The sequence below is a fragment of the Oreochromis aureus genome, linkage group 7 (assembly GCF_013358895.1).
Source record: "Oreochromis aureus strain Israel breed Guangdong linkage group 7, ZZ_aureus, whole genome shotgun sequence".
Classification (NCBI taxonomy): Eukaryota; Metazoa; Chordata; class Actinopteri; order Cichliformes; family Cichlidae; genus Oreochromis; species Oreochromis aureus.
Window position 1 is genome coordinate 56,546,314 of NC_052948.1, and position 21,014 is coordinate 56,567,327.

The following is a 21,014-nucleotide window of genomic DNA, read 5'->3' on the forward strand; positions in this document are numbered from 1 at the left end:
AATAACCAACCAAACCTACAGCTGCGCTAAGGTAAACCACACAGTTGATTCTGTTTGTATCTAAAACTTTATGACAACTTTATGAAAGCAGTGTTGTGAAAACAACACATTCTTCACTAACAGGGATAGTGCCAAAGCTTTCTTCTTTAAGGATGAGACATACATATTTTGAAACGGCAGGGAGCAGTTGATCTAGTACATGTAGAGCAGGTGCAAAGAAATTATGAACAGGCAGAGCGCCATGGCCAGCCTAACATAAATTTTGAGCTAGTCACTCCAGCTAGTGTGCCACATCCTATGCAACAACATTAAAAACTTACTTTCTCCAGCAAGTAATTAAATAATGTTCAGTGTTACTTTTAAGGAAAGTCACGAGTAATGTGAAATACATTATTTTTCCTGAGTAACACCCCCAAAACTAGTACTTACACATCATTAGAATTGATGCTGACAAAGTCTTTTACACTAAATATGCCATGAGTGCTGTGGCTCTCTCAGTCACAGTGAAGCTACAAGAACATTATAATAACAGCTGATTGACATCAGAGAGCATAAGCCTAAAAACCCTAACTTTCTCTGCATTCTGTGGTTAAGTATACTGTATTACAAGTAGTCTAAGGATAGCCATGATTCATACATCAGGGAAGCCAAACAACCTGTGGCTAAGCGGATGGCACAACACAAAAGAGCTAACTCATCAGGGCAGGACCCCACAGTCTATGTACACCTTCAGGCCAGCTGCCATGCCTTAATGACAATGTACACATCCTGGACAGGGAGGAACACTGGTTTGAGCTTGGAGTCAAGGAGGCCATTTATGTGAAAAGGGAGAGACAATCTCTGAATGGGGGAGGGGGCCTAAGGGTACATTTTTCACCATCTTACAATGCTGTGCTTGCAGGCATTCCCCAACTCTGTGAGTGGTACTCATGGCAATTGATCAATTGTCATTGATCAAAGGTCTTTGATCAGTCGCTGTTGATCAATGGTTATGATAGTTTGCATATTAACAATAAAGAAACTGACCTCACAGCCCATTGTTCGTCAATGGTGCTAGTGTCAGTCATTATCCAAATGTACTTGTAACATATATGTCTGTGAAGGTTCTGCAGTCATCCAGGTCATCATAGTCTAAGGAGCTAGGAAAGAAAAGCGTCTGGTCTTCTTTAAGTTGCTTGAAGACGTTTCACCTCTCATCTGAGAAGATTCTCAGATGAGAGGTGAAACATCTTCAAGCAACGTTTCAAGTTGCTTGAAATGTCTTCAAGCAACTTAAAGAAGTCCACACTTAAGGCATCACTAAAGATTTCTGCTTACGCAGCAGCAGGGCACCCAGGTAAGAATAAGGCAAGAGAAAAAGGACAGGGAGGTCTAGGAATAAACAGCTAGGCGAAGCTAGCACAAGGAACAATTCTTGATGTTTTATTCTTAGATGAATAAGAAAACTACATGGCACCAGGAGTGGGGTCAAGAGTAAGAAGCTACACAACAAGATGGATGCAATAAAACTGCTAAGTCAGTTGAAACTGACTGGAAATGTAGATGCAAGTTGGAGGACTTTCAAGCAGCAGTTCAAGCTGTATATTGGGGTTGTCAGAGTGGATCGACGGGCAGATGAAAAAAAATAGCCATGCTGCTCACCATTGCTGGCACAGAAGCAATAGAGGTCTTCAATACTTTTGTGTTTGCCCAGCCCGAGGACAAAGATAAGTTTGATGAAGTCATGAAGAAATTTGACGAGCACTGTCTGTCAAAAAATAATGAAATGTACGAGAGATATATCTTTTGCTCATACGTGCAGCACCAAGGCGAGTCATTTGATACTTTTCTAACAGACCTCAAGATTAAAGCTTAGTCCTGTAATTTTGGTGATCTCAGAGATTGCATGATAAGAAATCAAATAGTGTTTGGAACTAATGAGAAGAAACTCCACAAGAAACAGAAACAGAACTGACATTGGAAAGTGCTATAAAGATAAGTCAAGCCAGTGAGCTATTGTGACAACATGTGCTGACTTTTAGAGAGTCTGCTCAAGGAGCAGCGCCACAAGAAAATGAGACAGTGAATGCTGTGTTAATTAAAAGAAAGCCATGAATTAAATTTAAAAAACAATTAAAACAAAAAGTATGATAAAGAAATCTTCACTTGCAAGAGATGTGGTGAGTAGGGATGGGTATCGTTTAGGTTTTATCCGATACCAGTACCAAACCGGTACTTTTGAAACGGTGCCGGTGCTTAAACGGTGCTCGAACCGGTGTTTAAAAAATGAAGAACACACACTTTGTCCAAAAACCTCTTAGCTGTTTAGCTGTTTCCCACTTTTTTTTTGGTCATTTTAGCCTTTTTGGCCAGGGTGAAGGGAGTATCTGCCATCAAACAAGAAGACAGCCGCATGTAACTACGACGGTGTTTGCTAGTTCACCTTACGTGCATTAATTTAATAACGTGGTTAGTCTACTCAACGTAAATTACACACGAACAACATTAAGCTACTCACGCAGAGAAGAACGGCTGCTGCTGCCATCATTTCTTCTACACTGGCAGGGCTAGTGGCCAGGACTCTACTCTCCGGGTTCTTGGGGAATGTTGCTAATTCCGGGTCCGATAACAGGCACCACACCCGCAGTAGATGTGCTCGGTGTGAGGTCTTGCAGCAAGCTATCAAATACGGTGCATTTCTCGGCTTTTAAAAAAACGCTATGCGTCGCCAGGTGTTTCATCAGATTCGAGGAGTTACCTCCTTTGCACAGTATCAGCTTAAAGCACTTGTTGCAGGCTGCTGAGTTTGCATCTTTTGCTGTGAAGTACAGCCAGACTTTTGACCGCTTCGCCTTGGGCATTTTTAATCTGTAGCTCTGCTCTACAAGAACGTACGTACCTGGGCCCGCCTACTATGCTTGCAAAGGTAAAATGATTGGCTAGAAGCCAAAATATATGACATCTCAGTAAAAAAAAGCACCGAAATAAAGCACCGAAATGTGCGCTGCTTTTTGGTCTGGTTACTACCGTTTATGTCAGAACCGATACCGGTACCCATCCCTAGTGGTGAGAAATGCAGACCAAAACAATGTCCTGCATATGGAAAAAAAAATGTGCAAAATGTAAGGACAAAACCATTATGCAAAAATGTGTCTCTCAAAGAAGAAAGGACAAGAAGTACACACTGTGCAGGAAGACACAGATGACAGCAATAAACTAAGTGAAACATTTTTCATTAAGATGGTGTCACATGACGAAGATATCAGCGCACAGTCTTCAAGAATTAACACTTCAAGAATTGGCTGGTGTTAATTCTTCAAGAATTAACGCCAAACTGTTAGTTCAGTCACAGATGATAAATGGACTTGTCCACTGATAGTACCCACATAGCAAAATTGGTATGGCCCGGACCTAGCCCGGACCTAGCCCGGACCTAGCCCGGACCTAGCCCGGACCTAGCCCGGACCTAGCCCGGACCTAGCCCACACAACGTGCTTACACATGGCCCACATACCGCAAAGAATGACGGCCCTTTGGTGGCCCAGATCTGGTTTGCCAATTGTGGCCAACACATGGGCCAGCACAAGGCCAGTTGCAGACACACTGGTGGTCCTGTGCTGGCCCATGTGTGGACTAACTCTGTTACAGTTTCAGCTCTGGCCCCAGATGTCAGCCTAATGTGTACCTTAATCAAGCCATGTAATAACAACATGTGCCAGAACATGCAAAAGTAACATGACAAAACTCTGTTCAGACGTACATAGCGCTTTTCTGGTCTCCCAGATTACTCAGTGTTCTATACAACATTCCACATTCAGTCAAATACACATTTTCTTTAATCTGAGTGCCTTCCTAACTACATTCTTACACATTCAGACTCTTGACAGTTAGACTGGAGGAGCCAGGGATTGAACCACTAACCTTCCGATCAGTAGGTGACGTGCTCTACCTTCTGAGCTACAGCCACCCACTGGTTGAGCATAAGTAAACCATCACTAGGTTTTGGATAAAGTGTACACTCACAAACCTGTCAAACCTGCATTTGAAACGTTGGCTACCATAGCAGTATAGTATTGCAAAATGGCATTTGGGTCTTCTAACTCAAATAGGAAAATAGGAACATAAATAGTGCCATCATTGCCAGACCTGGCCCACATCTGTTTGACATACACTCTGCCATGACACCAGTCAGTCAGAAGTGCCAGCTTGATGCCAGATCCAGGGAAGACCTGTTTTCTATGAGCCTGGGCCACATACACCAAACCACAAGCAGGCCAGATATGGCATGCCATAGCATAAACAGTGGCATCATTGCCAGACCTGGCACACATCTAGTTGACATACACTCTGCTATGACAAAGGGTCAGAAGTGCCAGCTTGATGCCGGATTCAGGGAAGACCTGTTTTCTATGAGCCTGGGCCACATACACCAAACCACAAACGAGCCAGATATGGCACGCCATCGCATAAACATTGCCATCATTGCCAGACATGGCGCACATCTGGTTGACATACACTCTGCCATGACACCAGCCAGTCAGAAGTGCCAGCTTGATGCCGGATCCGGGCCAGACCTGTTTTCTATGGGCCTGGGCCACATAAACCAAACCACAATCGAGCCAGATATGGCATGCCATCACATAGACAGTGCCATCTATGCCAGGCCTGGCCCATATCTGAATGACATACGTCTTATCATGCCAGAAGTCAGCCAGCAGTGCCGGCTTGTTACCAGATCCGGGCCAGACTTCCTTGCTATGTGGGTAAATGGGACAATTGTAACATTTAAAATTGACACAGGAGCCAAAGCTAACTTAATCAGTGAGAAAGATTTCAAGGCACTGACTGAGAAGCCTAAAAGATTTACAGAAAAAGTCACGTTTCTGAGGGTTTACAATAACCAGCCAATACAAACAAAAGGTGGATGCAGTCTTAAATTGGCTTTGAAAGGCTAACATTTTGTTCACCATTGTGCCTAATGGACACGAGTAAATTTTAGAAGATAAAACATCTGAGGACCTAGGACTAGTAAAGAGGATCTATCAGACTAATACTGATGACATGAAAGTCGTCAAACAAGGCAAAAGACTGGAACACCAACAGTATGAAGGAATTTCAGACATTATCAATAAATTTCCTTAAGTCTTCAAAGGACATGGAACATTGCCTTACACCTACAAAATCCAGCTCAAGGATGATGCCTTGCCTGTGGTGCATGCCCCAAAGAGAATGCCTGTGCCACTCAGGGCTAGTTTGAAAAAAGAACTTGAAAGAATGACTTAGATGGGTGTCATTGAACGAGTGGAAGAGCCCATAGACTGGGTGAACTCTATCACGTGTGTCAAGAAAAAGAATACAGGTGCTTTAAGAGTCTGCCTTGAGCCCAAAGATCTAAATGAAAATATTAAAAGAGAGCATTATTAGATCCCTAACAGAGAGGAAATAATGAGTGAAATGGCAGGGGCTACGTTTTTTTGGAAACCGGATGCTTAGTGGATTTTGGCAGCTGAGGCAAGACCCAGAAAGCAGTAGGTACACTACCTTCAACAGACCATTTGGGTGTTACTGCTTCTTTAGGCTCCCATTTGGCATTAAATCAGCACCAGAGATCTTCCACAGAGCAATGGAGTCCTTAATAGAAGGGCTGGAAAGCACCAGAGTCTACATAGATGACCTCGTCGTCTGAGGAAATACAGGACAACAACACGATGAAAGGCTGGAGAAACTTTAACGGAGAGTTAAAAAGAATGGACTAAAAGTGAACAGAGACAAGTGCCTCTTTGGTGTTGCAGAGATGAACTTCTTTGGCAGACAAGGTCACAAGTGAAGGGGTGGAACCTGATCAATCAAATAAAAGCCATATTGGATATGCCTGCACCTACTGACAAAAAAAAGGTGTCTTGCATTCTTGGGAATGATCAACTTCCTGGGTAAGTTCATTCCTAATCTTATCTCTAAGACACCATGCCTCAGGGAGCTGCTACAGCACAATACAGTGTTCGAGTGGACGGCCCAATAAGAGAAAGAGTGGAAAAAATTAAATGAAACTATAACTACAGAGCCAGTCCTCACATTCTTTGATCCACCAAAACCAACAAAATTTCCAAAGATGCCTCAAAGACTTGGGAGCTGCGCTGCGCCAAAAGAACAGAGACAAATGGCAACCTGCAGCATATGCATCCAGATCAGTGACAGAAACTGAACAACACTATGGTCAGATTGAAAAAGAGACTTTGGGCTTAGTGTTTGGTTGTGGAAAATTTCACAGCTATGTATATGGATTAGCAGCCTTTACAGAAGAGACTGACCACAAACCTCTCATTTCAATCAGAAAAAAGAACCTCAACGACATGTAACCCAGAATTCAGCGCATGATGATGGTGTTGCAGCGCTATGACTTTCAGTTGTTTTACACGCCTTTAAAATACATCATGCTGGCAGATGGGTTTATCACCAGCACCAGCACCAAGCTGTGACAGGTTAGTCAGCACTAGAGCTGAGGCTGAAACACACGTAAACATGGTAACTGCTTTACTCTCAGCATCAGATGTCATGTTGTAGCAAATTGTACCACCAAACTGACCAACCAAAAGGGTGACCTCATAGTGGCTGTGTCTATCTTTTGTATACAGTCTGTGATCATGGGTTGATGCTGGACCTGACAGATCATCATGTGACAGTCATCCAGAATTTCTGGAAAAAGAGAAACCAGTGTGCTGTAGGAGAAACATAAATTAATCTTTAATCTTGAAAACCCAGACAATAGATTTTTGCTTCTTCTATGATGGCTGAGCCTCACATTTCACATCAGCGATTACATTTTATAAATATGTTTTTTTAATAGCATGGGCATTAGAAGCACTAGTGCCGAGAATCCCTTGATATATGATCTAGTCAATGAGGTGTAGGTGTAGGTGGAGTGCTACAGTATGTGAAAAATGAAGTAGCTGCAGTAAAATGAACATGCTGAAAAGTCAAAATGTTTTAAAGTAGTGTGTTCTTTGCTGCCACAGTTTTGGAACTCTACACATCTTCCTATTTAATCCCCACAAGGATTAAATGTCCTCAAAAAGAAAGGAGGAAGAAGAAAATATTCCAGTCAGAAAATTTTTACTTCTTTTCAGGGCTGCTGTAGAGTAAGATTTGGGTTTAGAAGCTTAGATTAGGATAGGATTAAATGGAAATGTCACAGGGGGAATGGGAATGAATACAGTCAATGAAGTTTCTAACAAGTATGCAGCAGCAATACAAATCTGTGTGTGCGTGCTAAAGACTACATGTTTGTTAGCTGCTCAACTAAGCAGAAACATTGGAATGTGAGTTCACTTGCAGACATCAAGTCATTGAAACTCTCCTCACACTCCTCCCTGCCTCCATTTAACAGTAGGGAGGGCTGCAGGGGAAAGGAAGAGAAAGAGAGGGATGTAAGAGAGTGATGCCAAAGAAAAGAGACAGCTCCAACTCTCCACGGACTAAAAATCTTGATACACTTTGACTGCTTTACACAATCATGACCATTAATGACTTCCCATTTTCTTAGTTGTTTTTGCAAGTTAAGCTGTTCATTCTAGTGTACATGCATGTTTTAGCCCAGTCTATACATATCTGTGTTTTTCATGTTACCAGCTATGTTAAAAAAATAGCCAGAGACCAGAAATGCCCCATTAGCCTCTCATGTCCCATTACAACCTGGTCTGTTTCGTGCATGCACAGCACCACAAATAGTTGCATGCACACTCACAGTCATTCACTAACATGTCGATAGTACGGAAACTGTAATTGAAGACACAAACTAAAACATCAAAGTCTTTGTTAAAAAAAAACCTGATCAGACACTTAAATCACCTACACCTAGCTGAACAAGGACAAGAAACAAAGGCAAAGTGGCTAAAGGTAACGCTATTCACACAGCAGCCTTGGTATAAGCAAAGAATCAAAGCAGTTATAAGCAAAGTTATGAAGACAAAGAAAAAGAGAAAGGGGTTGTGTCCTGTTTCCTGTTAAATTATAAACATAGTAGGAAATTATGTAAGTAACGTTTGCTATATAAATCTGTTGAAGTTGGTACAAAGACATCATCTCCTTGTCATTTGAACCAATTGTACAAAAGTCTGTGTTAGGGTGGACTACATTAACTAGCTGCCTTTGTGCAGTCATGAGATTAGCTCCTGCCTAGCTCCTGGATAGCCTGACTTAGTTTCTGGGCTGAGGATGTAGGATAGAGCTGCTGGGAACCAAAGCAAATATCCCATTCTGTGTTTGTTATGAATAAACATGAGTTCAATGCTTCACCCTACTACTTTTGTGCATATTGGTTCTAGCTATCTTTGGCATATATGCTAATTAGCAAAAGCTGTGGTGGCCCAGTAATTTGATAGTTTCTGGCCTTGTTCCAGCTTTATTTGTTCCTTTTACCAGTTCATGTGACTTTGAATGCCGTAATATGGGTGTATTATGTAGTGGCTAACTAGATGGGTTGACTACTGACCACCTGCCTCAATATAAATATTTCATCCCTTGTGTTGAAGTTCCAGCTTGTGGCCCATTTGAATAGTGCTTTACTAAATGTGCACGCTCCTAAGGAGCCGTATTAGATCGATCCATTTCCTAAGCAGGTTTGTTGTGGAGGAATTGGTGGGCAGCTGTATTACCCTTTAATCCTTATTCAAGTTCTAATGTATTTCATGTTCTTGATTGCAGAAACCACACAACATGACCAACATGACACATCCTCCTACACTATGCCATACCTCCTTGTATCATCCATCTGCATGTAAATAAAATCCACCTAATACAATCTACTCCCTGGATGTCAGCCTCTCCTTCTGACCGAGATAACTATTATAGCACAACCCAGCATTGAACTGACGTACACCATTCTGGTCAAAGTAGTTCCTCGAGCCAGATGTGCTGCAACTACATGACATGGCTACATCCAGAGATCGGGATGATGCACGAAGTCCCCGTCCTAGCAGGATCCATAGAATCCCTGAACATCTGGAGGAATATGAGTTGTCCTGTCATAAGAACCAAGGCTTCTTATTTCTAATATTTATTCATGTTCTAATGTATTTCCTGTTCTTGATCGCAAAAACCCCACCACATCACCCCGCACCCTGAAAAAGTACATGGATGTTTGCACCAGGTACATCAGTTGTGAGGGCGACAGGGAGCAGAGCTGAGGAGCCAAAGAAGAAGAGACAAATGCTTCAAGCTTGAACTTGGAGTGGCCATGACCCAGATGTCAACATGGAGAACCTTCAGTAATAAATAATGAAATGAGAAAGAAATACAAGTGAACTGTAATAATGAAACAGCCTTCTTTATTTCTCTGTTGTTTTTCAGAAATATAAAACAACAGCAGCAATTCATTTTTTTTCTTCATTCATTTCATTCATTGCACTTCTAAGCTGCCAAAAAATTTTGCAAACCAGGAGCACCACTAAGATCTTTGATAGTATAGAACTGTAAATGCGAACTAACTGGAGAAAATTATAAAAAGGTGAATCTATGTCTGAAGTGTCTAGTATAGCTTATTTTATATGAGGAGTTCTAGTACATCTAAATTGATTATACATTTTAGAACAGCAGATTGGTTTTGAGCAGCAACATGATGGAACAATTCAGTATCTAATCACATATGTCTTACCACAAGCAGTTATTAAAAATAAACCCCAGTGGCATGGTTCTAAAATTCTGGGTCCTTTCGATTCATTTTCTTTTATATTGCTCCAGTTTACAGCAACAGTTGTGTCAAGATAAGTGTGTCTCCATAAGGTTTTCTTTGTGCATTTCTACAGTAGATGCTGTAGGACTTTGCAGGGTATATGTAGCCCAGTGGCAAACAGATGCAATTAGACTGTTTATTGTAATTATTATTAAAGGTGTTTTATTCTGTTCAGTTAAAAACACTCAAATTGGAGAGAGACTCTAAAGGAAAAATCCAAATTATTTTGTATGGAATTGCATTATTTGTGTTATTTATTTATTTTTGTTTCTTAAAGGTTTATTTTTTGACCTGGATACAAATGCAGTCCATCCAATGGGATTGTTTGTCCCGCCTTGTGTTTTCATGTTTGGTTGCGCTACTAAGGCTGCTTAGACCACACGCGCCATAGCTGTACCTGTGGGGAAAACGTGGTAGCTGTTGGTATCTGCTTGCTTAGACGCCAGATTTGGATAGCCGAAGCTAATTTTATGAATACGAAGTGCTTTGCACTGGTGAGTAACCAAACTGTTATAGCCGCTGATCGGTATCCTGAAATGTTAACGTTGTTCGCTTCAAAACAAACGCTAATGGTGACGGTACTATGCAAGTAGCTAGCGGGTACTAGCTAAACGCACACTCCCGTTGTTAAGTGTTAAAAACATATTAGCTGTTGTTAGGTTAAAGAAAAACTGTATGTCTATCTGTTGAATTGAAATGTTTTATTGTGTGACTTTTATTCATCACTGTTGTTACTTGACAGTGAGCAGAGTATATTGAGTTTGCTGTTTTAATGAGCAGTGTGAATTGCTTTAATGATTGGTGATAGCTACATTGCCATGTAATGAAAACATTTAGAATTTGATTAGTTGTACAACATTAGAGATTGAAACACATTTTGTTCATGCTTTATACCTTAAACAGAAGTTTTTTAGTTAAGTGTGAACAATGTTCATTTGAAGTAATTCTGACCTCACTCTTAGGTCAGGTTTTTTGAGTTGGAGAAAGGAGCCGAGACTCCCCGGAGAACTTTGGATTACAGACTTTGTGGAAATCCGCAGAAGAGGAATAATTTTCCATTGCAATGGATGGCGAGCCACAGCCCATTTGGAATTGAATCTTGAAGTCTGGTTGCCTGAACTGTGGTAGGACAAGACTATGCAAACCATACACCGATCGTGGATTGAACTCACACCAATAACTCACCAGATCACCAAACAGGCCTGATCTGGATCCTATTGACACTTTAAAAGACCGGGTCTAACATTCGTTTCTTTTTATTTTGGGTATCTGTGCGCACACACAATTTTAGGTATTATTGTCAAATGCAATACAGTGCATAACTTTGAAATACAGTTAACCCATTGCTTCATCATTTGCAGTTGTGTTTTCATTGTGGTTACCCATCCTCTGGGCTCCTGTCGTTCCTGAAGTCTTCTGATTTGCCCATTATTTATATATTTTGCTACATACTGGTTACATATACATTAAGAAAATTAACAGTGGCTCTAAAAATATCGACAGCTTGTTCCAGATAGTTTTTATAAGTGGAGCTGCATCAAGGCCTGTCTTGAGAACTATACCTAAATCACCCAGTGACATCAAAATTACATGAAATTGTCACAAAGTCATCAGTTGAATCCAATAAAAACAGTTTGGCAACCTGCATTTACAATGAATTTAAAAGAAAAACGCAACCCTTTTGGGTTTGCATCTGGCACGAAACTGAAAACAAAGGGATCAGCCAACAGGAGTTTAGCTCTGCCAGATTTTTGGTAAGTACATTAGTTTATCTAAGACAAGAGGCTGTTGACTTTTGTTAAAACCATCCCTCTCCTCAACTGCATTACCATCTAGTTACAATGTGCCATTGTAACTGTAACAATTTGGAAAAATACAGTGATTGGATTAGCTATTACAACTAAATCTCAAGCCTCTGGAAGCTGATTTGTGTTGTACACAGAAAACAATGGGAAGCAATGATTGCCTCGAGGGTGGGAAATTAATTTAAATATATATGAAGCTAAATAAAAAATTGAAACCCATGAAGCTTCCAAACTAATCCTTTCAAACTGGCTTTCTAAGTTGAACCACCCAAAAATGTTTTTAGAATGAAAAAGCAGCAGCAAGCAGCAGCATCTCACACATTTTCAGCATTTTTTTTTTTAGACTTTTGTTAAGACTTCTTTGTGATTCTGCTCAACCTGGCAAAAACAACTGTCCTGCATGGGCAGTCATCATCTTGCAGGAAGCTCAGTTCTGCTTAGGCCAAGGCTGAAGGCTTAGCACGTCTCTCTCAGCCTTTAAATACATCCTTAACTTTTTGGAGACTAAATCTCTCAAAAGCTCAGACAAGGGTTTGCTGTTCTGTAAGTCTCTGCACCACATGACATGAATAGATCAATCAATCAGTCCTTTGAGGGGCAACAAAACAGAGAAGAGCTGATGCATTGAACCTTACAGCCTGGATGGGAGTATATCATGGATTAATAAAAAACAAACAGCAATAACATACATACTCTCAATCACAAAATACTTAGCCAGCTCTTTCCAACCTATTCGAGTGGAGTTAAGAGAGAAACAAACACATCGACTTGACAGCACGACAGGCGCAGTTATCAGCAGCATGGATTATAACACATAGGCTAGGTTTGCCGATTGCATCAAAAGACCTTCTTCAGTGGGATTCCTGTATCAAAGGCACATAGATAAGGGAGCAAAGCGATGGCTTAGTTTATTAGCTTTGAGGCAAATAGGAACGGGAATATTAACTTTTTTCAAGGCTTGGTTGCAAACACACTTGATTTTGCCAGTCTGCTCGGAGTGATTTTGACAAGGCAAAGTGTCAGGGTGCGTTTGTGTGGGTGTAACTCACTCAGACTGAAAATCCAAAATGTCACTTTAATCCCAGACAACCATATCAAATCTCTCTCTGGATCACAATTCATCATTTGCTGTGGAGCAAAAATGAACAACATTTTCAATGCCTTTTCTGACTGCGACTGTGGGTAGCAGGCGTTAAATATAGATTTTGTGAGGGGAGGAAACAGTTTTCTTCCTTCCAAGAATTCTGTCATTTGGCTTTTCTTTATTGGCTTTTCTATTCCTATCTTGAAGCTCAAAGGTTCTGAACAAATTCAGCAACGATATCCAACCAGGAGCGCTGAGTATGCACAGGCTTCTGCTTAAAAGGGACAGCATGACATTTTTGGGAAATAGGGTTATTTCCTTTCTTGGTTTCTTTTTGTGAGTTTTAGGAGACAGGTTTGCACCACTTGCCTGAATGTCCATTAAACAGGTAGCAGCCATAGACTGTATATAAAAGAAGGAATGGGCCTTTATTTAACATACCACACCAGAGGTTTTATTTCATTTTATGTTACAGCCATTCAGTCTTCCACTGCTTCTATCATCAGTGTATCCTATATGTCCTATATACCTTCCGTTTTTTTCTTAAACTATGGAATTTTCTTCCTCTTGTTATTAGAATAGTGAGAGCTAGTATTTAACTGTCATGATCCTAGGTTCTTTATGGTATTTTTGTTGTTGAGTTTTGGGTTGCCATACTCTGCCTTCATGTTTGTGCCTTTTTTCTCCTCGTTCTGTTTTATTTTGGTAGTTTTGTTTGCCCTGCTTTGTGATTTTCTGTCTTGCCAATGTTTCACCTGTATTTGATTGCTTTCACTTGTGTTTTTTTTCCTTCCTGTGTCTAATCACCACTATGTGTATGAACTTGGACCTTTCCCTTTGACTTTATCATATCATCTGCTTATCCTTCGGTGCTCCAGGGTTCCGACCTGGGCCTTGCACTACGAAGTGAGTTCAGATTATCTTTCCATTATCTGGACTCACTTTTCCTAATAATGATAAACGGTCACATTAAGCTGGTTATAATCTCACTAAGTTAACCTAGGGGTTTCTAGACCTAGGCACAAGTGCAAGGGTTGGCACTGGCAGCATCTGACCAATCACATTAATTATTGTACCTGCAGCTGAGCGGCTGTTTTAAAAAGGAAGAGCAAACTACAATATTAGAAAACATGAAGAAGTTACACAAAACATACAGTAGTAAAAAGTAACACAGCAAATAAACAGCAATTCAGTGTTAACAGCACTGCATAAATGTGTGCGTATAAAAGTATCCCAATAAATTATTGTTCAAACATGAATAAGGCAGTTTAGTTTTTATTCTGTCAGCTGCAGCCCTGTGTTCTGACAGCAAGTACCTGCAATTAATATAAAGTCCACAAGTGCAAACAGGTATAGAACAAAAAGAAAAGATAATGATACAAGAAATAAAAATGATTCTAAAAATTAATATTTCTTATTGCTGCTTAGGTTCATCGCATGGATTATGGTGGTGATGTACCCTGGTAAGATGTCACCCAACTTTGTAGTACAAAAAACCAGTTACCTGTTTACCTGGTTAATACAAAATCCTGCTTTGTAGTGTAGGCCTCTGGCTTTTCCCAGCCTAACTTCGGCTTTCCAGGGTTGTTTTCTCTCTTGGGCAAATTTCCTAAATTTAGTTTTTGCTCTTGTTCCTGGCACCCTTAAGCTGTCGATTCTGTTCTTACCTCTTGCCAGTAATTCATGTTTGCATCCAGAGCCCACAATCTTAAATGTGCTCTTCTCACAGCCTAATACTAATATCTTACTTTCTTTTAAAAACATTACTCCTATACCTAGTGTCTTCACAACTGTAATGTTTCAATGTGGCTTTTTGGTTTTTGAGTGCAAAACAATGCACAGTGTATATCTTTTGTATCTAATGAGCATATTTTTTATATATTTTACTGTATTAGGTTTTTCCTGCATTGTTTTAGTGTTACTTAACACTAACACTTTATGTTTTGTCATCTGAACCACTTTTAACTGCAGGTTCATGTGAAAGGTGTCAGATTCCAGCTCCAATCTCCTGAATGGAAGTGTGTTTGTGCCACCACCATCCTTCCAATGTGGATGTGGTTTATTGGAGAACTTGTTGATTCAAGTAATAAGCAATTTGTGTTTGACCTGAAAGAAAAAAGAAAATTTGAGCTTTTGTCAAAAATCAGTTTTGTGTGTGTGTGTGTGTGTCTTAGTGTTTTACAGCTGATGATGCATGAAAACGGGAAATGTAGAACACAGTGTAAGGTACAGTAACAACATTAAAATGCAGGAACGCATAAACGAGAGTTATGCCTTCTCCAAGATGTTAAAGTATCAAACAGCAACTGACTCTACATTAAAGGCTTAATAATATTGCTTTTTAGCACTGTGACAGAACTTCAGTTAATTCTATTGGAATTGCTACGATTAGTGTTTCCACTAAGTATTCAACGTTTATGAACTTTTAAGTGCCCATTTGAACAAGTGACATTAGCCATCTTGAGAGTACTGACCTTTGAGAGGAAGCTATGAAATTGAAATAACCTGACCACAGTTACATTTCCTTAAAAAATGCTATTCTGTAACTTCATTATGTTTACATTTGTGTGCCTTAAAAGCATTCATAAATAGTTTAATACATGTTTTTGTAAAGAAGAGGGAAAAGGAGAAGGAAGAGGGGGAGAAGGAAGAGGGGGGTCCTTTTCCATCGGGTAGAGAGCAGGGAAAAAAACAAAAGGAAGTGATAGCCAAGGAGAAAAAACTCAAGTCTAGAAGTTAACTTCTTTGTCTTTTCTTTTTTTATACAATAAAACAAACCAAGGGCATTAAAAAAAACTTAAAACTAAAACCAAGCTAGAAGTCCATCTTATACATATATGTACAGGTGCAACAGTCTTGAAACAGATGCTCTAGCACCAACCATCACAGAAATCGCTCTTTTCACCAGTCATGTCTTGCTTGGAAAGGCCTTCCTACTAGGTCGAACTCCTCCATCATATTCAACAACAGTTCCATAAACAGTTTCAAGGCCAATCTCCTTGGCATCATTCTGCCTATCCATCCTGCTGCTGCTCAAGCTGAAGTGCTGCTGTCTTCATGCATATGCCACTTTTGTAGTATGACTGCTCCCTGACTGCCCTAATTTCCCATCTTTCATGCAGAGTGAGCAGGTGTGGATATTTTCTTTGATTAAGATTAAAAACTTCAAAGTAAAAGCTTACAAACTATACACAAACATGCATAAAATCACAACTTAACACCAAACCATTAAAACACACAGAATAAAACATTAAAACTACTTCCACCCCGTAACACTTTTAAAGAGGAAAGCTCTAGACAGAAGAAGCCTCAAGCAGAACCAACTCAAAATAGTTTAGTTCAACTGCAAACACACCATGGATTACAACAGATGCACACAAAGTTAAGCTTCACTTAATTGCTTCTATTGTAGGGATGTGTCAGCAGCATCTGTGCAATCCTGAAGCTATCCTCGAGAGGATAATCATGGATACTGAGACAGATACCAATAGCTCACACTGAACAGCAAACACACACACTTTCAAACCCCTTCAAAAAGGTTGTGTCATAAAGGTCTTAGAAGATGTGCCAAGCTGAAGAGATGACTGCTGCTAAGACCTGCTACTTCTTCAGGCATCATCCTTACATGTGAACACTGCCAGGGTTAGAAGCAGAAGGGCAGCACAGGAGGTACATAACTCCCCCCCCCCCCCCAATCTTAATAATTCACTAAGATGTTGTTGTAAGATGTTGTAAGGTTGCGCAGAAGCCCAGACCATATTTTACAGACTTCGGGACTAATGAGCAAATGGACTCGGTGAAAAGACAGTTTGTGAGTGATTTATACTCCAGATGCAGCAAACACCAACAGGGATATAGATACAGTCCCAACTGAAAAGATAATACTTAAAATACAATATTTTTTCTACAGGGGTTGCAACAGGATATGTATTGTTAATTCCCATAAAATAACCCTATTATAAAATGATACGTTAGTTAATATTAATATCAATGTGTTAACCTATTTTATTTGATAAGTACAGTGGTCCTACGCTATAACGTGGTTCACCTTTCGTGGCCTCACTGTTTCACTGGGAGTTTTTTGTGCAATTTTGCATGTTTTTTTTCTCCTTTTTTTACAGCGCACTGTGTTCTGCATGCTGATCAGCTGTAGACCATTGTCAATCAATCTCCTCCGTGCCATGTCTACTGTACAGTACAGAATGCGTTCAGCTTGTCAAATTCACATAAATCTTCGATCGCTAGCAGTGTGACTCTGATGTGCTGTACTGTATGTTTGTAGGTTTTCTCCCCAACAAGCACAACAGTGTCGACAAAATATTTTGCACCATGTCCCAAAAGGGGTGGACAACCACTGATCTCTGCAGCTATGTAGTTCATAAGGAAACACAGCATAAGCTCTTGAGTGTCAGCACAGTGATCTGTATAATCATGTGAATGAGAGACTCATATTCTGAGGAGCTCTTCTAGAAATGTAAGGCCGAACCCCTTAAGCCCACCTGTGCTCTGCCTGCGCTGCGGTTGTTTCCTGCCTGCCTCTGTCTTAAAAGAACCTCCTTTTTCCTACCTGCTGTGTGTATGGCCATATGGCATTTATAGCATTCATTGTTAGAAGTTTACATCCAGGGTGTGGGAGCTGAATCTTCAGGCCTGCTAAGAATCCATGAAAGCAGGAGTGCAACTTTTTTATGATGGGCACACACATGCAAAGACAGACTAGGATCATACCATTATGCAAAAAAAGGAAGGGTGACAGAAGTTTCAAAGACAGCAAGTGTAGTGGTACACGCCAGGTACACATAGATAGACGGGAGATGGATTTAAATCCAAGCATGTCAGGGAAAAGTTAAAAAACGAGCGAAAATGTGAAATGAGCAGCATCAGGCTGCATTTCAATTATTTTGGAGACTACAAAGCTGAGTGCAGAATTTATAAAATTGGGAGCTGACTAAAATGATACCCACTTTTATTTTCAGCCATTTCCATTGTGGAGGACAAAAAGTTTCAAACTTCTCCAGGCCTTAAACCTTGTGTGTGTTGTCACCAGTAGTATTAAATGCATGAAAAAAAGGCTTTTATGAAAACACTGAATACAAAATTGCATCCTTGAAAAAGACTGCATTAACAGTTGAGTAATGCATATTACACAAAGTAAACTATATACAAAATCATGATTCATCATAAATGTCGTGGTAATTTGGGGCCTTTAATTATTAAATTACATTGTACAGCATACAGTTTTATTGACTTTAAAAACAAGAATTGGGTGCACAAGTTTTGAATCAAAAATACAGATTTGAATAATATATTTACATCTATTAATAAGTGGTGCTAAAGGCTCTACAATGTCTTATAACTTGATAAGTCCACAGCCTGAAAACTTCTTGTTAATGATTATGATTGACTTCAATTGGTAGTTTCTCTTTGCAGCAGAATAAACATTCTTTCCAGCACCATTTATTAAAAGATATAAGTACCTCTGACCACATAAAGTAAAGATTGCAAGATTTATAGATAAACTACGCAGTCTATCTTTTAAGTATACAAACACTCACACACACACAAACAAACTGAGAGTGTGAATATTTTCTGTAAGGCTGCTTTTCCCACCACTAATGCAGTAATTCTTCTCTGAATCGAATACAGCACAAAAACGCTTGAAATGTGCTCTGCTAAAATTAGCAAAGCTCAATATTTACAGCCAACATCAAACTCTGCATCTATGAAAGTGTTTCACACTGCAACAATATAAACAGTGACTGTTTATATTGGTATCATCACAAAACCTTTACTGGCCTAACACTGTCACCAAATCTGAATTACATTACTGTTATATGTTATGTTACATATTATGTTACATTATTGTTACATAATCTTAACTTCATGCCACTTTGATGACAGAGTCTCAAAAAAAGCTTTTATTATATTTTTTTGATTAAAAATTAAAAAAAAAAACCCATTTCTCTTGAAAATCCTCATATTATATAAGAAAGGTTTCCAAAGTCCTTATCTCCAATACTGGCACGTTCTCCTTTTCAGTTTTTACACTTAAGAGTAGGGCTGTGTTTGATAGCATTTGTTTCACTCTGAATCCAGCTGCTGATTATTTTACTCTTTAGTCCAAGTTTTTTCAGGTATTTAGATGAAAAAATATTTTTTGAAATTTTTTTTAAAAAAATAAATTTTTAAAAACTACTAAAAATCCTGAATTCTAATCTAATTCTAATCTAATTAGTTTTATAACATTTATGTTTTCATTTTTTTGGTCTAAACTGATGTGAGATCTTTTCTTCTTTTTTCAGCTGCCGCATTTAGGAGTCACCACAGTGGATCACCTGCCTCTATCTCACCCTGTCCCAGCATCCTCCTCTGTCCCACCAACTAATTTCACTCATGTTTAGTGGTATAAAATTTGTATTTAAAGTACAGCTTATAGGATCAATGTGATGTTAGGTTATGCATGTGTAAGTGTGTAAAATAACCATTTTAATGTCTGTAAGTATACATGTGGTGCGGACATTTACAGAAATAGAGGTATTGCTTTTCTACTCATTAATATTCTCTGCTAATCTTATTTCTCAACTTGGTTCATTTCGCTTTAGCCTTACTTCCTCTTATTTGGTTTCTTTTTGTGATGCTAACTTGGCACAATATTTTCTAAAGTTTGGTGCCTGAGGATCTTGTTGCATAATAAGCCTGGGTGTATTCAACCAGAAGAAACAATTTCCTCTGTCTGCCTCGTGGTTCCATTTTTTCGTTCTTCACTCAAGTAATGGGAAAGGGGAAGGAAGTTGGAGAGCACTATGGGGGAAGGAAGTTGGAGAGGTGCTGTGATGAGAGTAGAGGAGAAAAGCAGCTTACAAGATGGATGCTCTTTTGAGGAGAGAAGATCTATATTTTTTAAATGAAGCGGGCATGCCTCATTGATATTTTACAAGAAAAACACTGTCAGTGCAGGTCAATAAAAATCTCTGTTTTGCACTCTGGATTCAAGCTGCAATTGGTTTGGCTTCCCAGCTGGAGCTCTCGAATCTCTACTCAGTTGTCAAGCTTTCTTTCTAGCAGATTATCGCTCTTACCCCGAGAAATGAGACCACGCACTGATCCAGTCTATCTTCATTTGCAGGCATAATCTGCATTAAAAAACACTAGTACGTACACTAACACATAACCACACAATCACGAGCCGGCTCTGTAACACTACATCTCTGCTGGGGAAGCTCATTAAACACATACACCAGCAGTGAGAAAAACCAGTGATGCAGTGCATGATACGTGTGTGTGTGTGTGTGTGTGTGTTTGTGTGTCGGGAGGGGGAGGGGGGGCACACTCACAAATTGAACAACTGTACAAGAATACAGGGGATGAAAAGACAGACAGGGATTAGCAAGATGAGTGAAGCGTGCTGAGAAATCACTGAAGAAGTCAAAACCATCTGCCTGCAGGTTTTTATTTGGGATCCAGTCTCTACAACTTCAATGGATGGTTACTGACTTTAGGGCTAAAAGCAACATTGCTTCGATCCTCCTCTGCATGCAAGAAGTAAGACTCTAAATCTAATGTTAATGTTTGTGAATGGAAGAACTGCACCACAGACGGTATATAAAAGATGGGTGTTGCTATTTGTGTGAGAATTCGACATTAGCTTAGGGGCTGACCCAATCTAGACTCTAAAGAAGTGATCTATTTAGAGCACAGGGTGGAACACTGAACAGTTCAAATAATAAAGGTTGGCAAGCTACCTTCAAACACATGTACAAGCTAATTCAAGACTAAGACTAATAAAATAGCAAAGTTTCACTCATTTAAGCTGAAGCACAAAGCTCTTGGTTGGTCTCTACCACACAGCCAGTGATACGATTGTCAGGTCATTAAAATACTCCAAAAGCAGCGACAGTCAAATGCTCCATTTGGGAGACACAAATTAGCAAAGCTGAAGCTTCTACTGTCTGGTCAGCTATCAACACCACTATTTAGCCTTAACAGTTTTATTTATTTATCACACCTTTAAATTTTTTACAGCATCAGAGTATTTTTTTTACTTAACAGTGATTACCCGGCCACTAGGCTTTTGTATTTTCATCATTCCTCTCACTCTCTCTAAAACTATTCTCTCTCTCTCTCTCTCGATATATATATATATATATATATATACATCTGTGCCGAGTATAACCTGGAAGTCCCGAGGTCAAAATGGGAGATGCCCCCAAGGGTGGTGGAGAATGACTGAGCTAAGATCCTGTGGGACTTCCAGATGCAGACGGACAAAATGGTGGTGGCTAACCAACCGGACATAGTGGTGGTAGACAAACAGAAGAAGATGGCTGTAGTGATCGATGTAGCGGTTCCGAATGACAGCAATATCAGGAAGAAGGAACACGAGAAGCTGGAGAAATACCAAGGGCTCAGAGAAGAGCTC

General features: G+C 39.8%; 1 protein-coding gene and 1 long non-coding RNA gene across 6 annotated transcripts in view; one reads left to right on the forward strand and one right to left on the reverse strand.

Moving 5' to 3' along the window:
- The window catches only part of LOC116329311 (seizure 6-like protein), a 120,558-nt gene that overhangs the window by 93,873 nt on the left and 5,671 nt on the right, over nt 1-21,014 (reverse strand). The gene's annotated exons all lie outside the window — the stretch shown is intronic.
- LOC120441186 lies at nt 10,078-19,842 on the forward strand. The gene is made up of 3 exons (XR_005613860.1): nt 10,078-10,200; nt 10,669-10,830; nt 18,898-19,842. It is a non-coding gene; the product is annotated as an uncharacterized LOC120441186 (long non-coding RNA).